The sequence below is a fragment of the Tuber melanosporum genome, assembly GCF_000151645.1.
Source record: "Tuber melanosporum whole genome shotgun sequence assembly, scaffold_33, strain Mel28".
NCBI lineage: Eukaryota > Fungi > Ascomycota > Pezizomycetes > Pezizales > Tuberaceae > Tuber > Tuber melanosporum.
In genome coordinates, this window is record NW_003299008.1 from 772,527 (window position 1) to 774,416 (window position 1,890).

The window sequence follows — 1,890 nt, forward strand, 5'->3', positions numbered from 1 at the left end:
ATCATAACAAACTAGTCATGTGACCAAAGTAGTCACATGCTAAAAATCCATGACCTCATAGCGAGGTCATGTGCAAAAACTCATAAACCAATCATAACACAATAAACAAGTCATATGACTTGGCTGAGTCATATGTGTGAAACCCATGACCTCATAACGAGGTCATGTGTGAAACATAAATCATATGCACAAGGCTTACTCACAAGGCACACTCGCAAGGCATACTCGCCAGGCGTACGTCCCATGACTCATATTTGAGCCATGTGTGAAAGCATCACAAATTCCATACATAACAAATCATATGACTCGAATGAGTCATATGTGTGAAACAATAACATACCTGTGACTCATAACCATGTGTCATGTGAAAAACCTTGTTCATGCCAAGCCACGTTTGTGACATTAGCTCCCCTCCTCCTAAGCCTGAGTCTCACCAGGCTTTTTTTCCCAGTTTCAATAGTTCCCATCCTGTAGAGCTCATGGTCCTTCTCAGCTTGTGGAACTTTTCGTCTGCTGTCCTCCATCTAACCCTTACTGATTCTAGGGTCAGATTCACCATGTCGATCGTGTGTCACTGATTATCGTTCAGCTGTCTTAGCTCCACGATCGTTTTGTTGTTTGCCGAAATTGTGGCCTCGGCCTAGCCAAGTTGTTCTCGGAGTCCCAGGATTTGTCTGGGTAGACTTCCGATGTCCGGTTCCGTGTCTGCTGAGGAGTTTTGGACTCCTCCCTTCCTGAACAGTGTCCTTGCGGCCCATGCCTTTCTGGCATCTTCTCCTTCTAACTCTTTCCTGCTTCCATTTTTCTGCGGGTAGAATCCCGTAGAGATTTTCTGTGCCCTGAGCATCCTGCACCAATTTCTGAAGCATTGTTGCCAATGCTTCAGGACGTGGTCCAGGCATGGACCATGCTTTCGACATTCCCTCGGGAACCATGCCGAGTCTTCTTTATCGCCAAAATTTGTTTGGTATCCGTCATCATAGCATACTGTCCATGACATGGCATTATGCTTTGCTTGTTGTTCCCTCTCCTTAAGTTCTTCGTCGGTTGGCCCCATGAATGAGTATTAGGGGCTAGTCAGTGTGGTTTGGTAGGGGCTATCGCTCCAGCCCTCTTGTGATTGCAATGGTGTGGGAGCTTTTCCCTTGCCTTTGTCTTAGTTGAATGTGATTGTAACGTGTTCGCAAGGTACTAATCACGTTATCGGTAAAGATACGATAGTTGGCAGGTGGCCTGCTCTTTCAGAGAGGAGGCGAGAGCGGAGAACTAAAGGAGGCTTCGAGGGTGTACTGAGGAACAAAGAAGTAACTGTTCAACCAAGTATATTGAAATACTATCTGTCGAAGTCTGCCTTTTCTATCATAGAAACAGGCGGTCTTTAAATACACAAATCTGTTCATGTCTAGCATGAACGAAACTAATCAAAGGTATCAATTGATACTCTTTGGTAAAACTCCTTAAGTATCAAAGCGATACTTAAAACAAAATATAAAACAAAACCGATAACCAAGTACCCGTACCGGTTACATTCCCCAAAACAAAACAACTGTTTAAACAAACAAAACCTAATAATCATCAAAAGCGGAGTCTGAGAAACTCATGGCTTCAGTTTCTGCAAGAAATTCTTCATCATAAGTATCACACCAGGGGCAGGAAGAAACCCTAAGAAAACACTTAGACTCCAAGAAATCTAAATCACAGTAGTCACGAATACCAGATTCGTGCTGTACATCAACCCAAGCATGATCGCAATCAGGACAGTAGTCAATCCAGAGGATTTCGAAATAGTCTTCAAGTTGGATAACATCGTGGTTCAACAACAGTCCAACAACCTGTTGTCGCTGCCTCACATTGAGCTCCACATAGTTTGACATCATTATGGTATTCGAA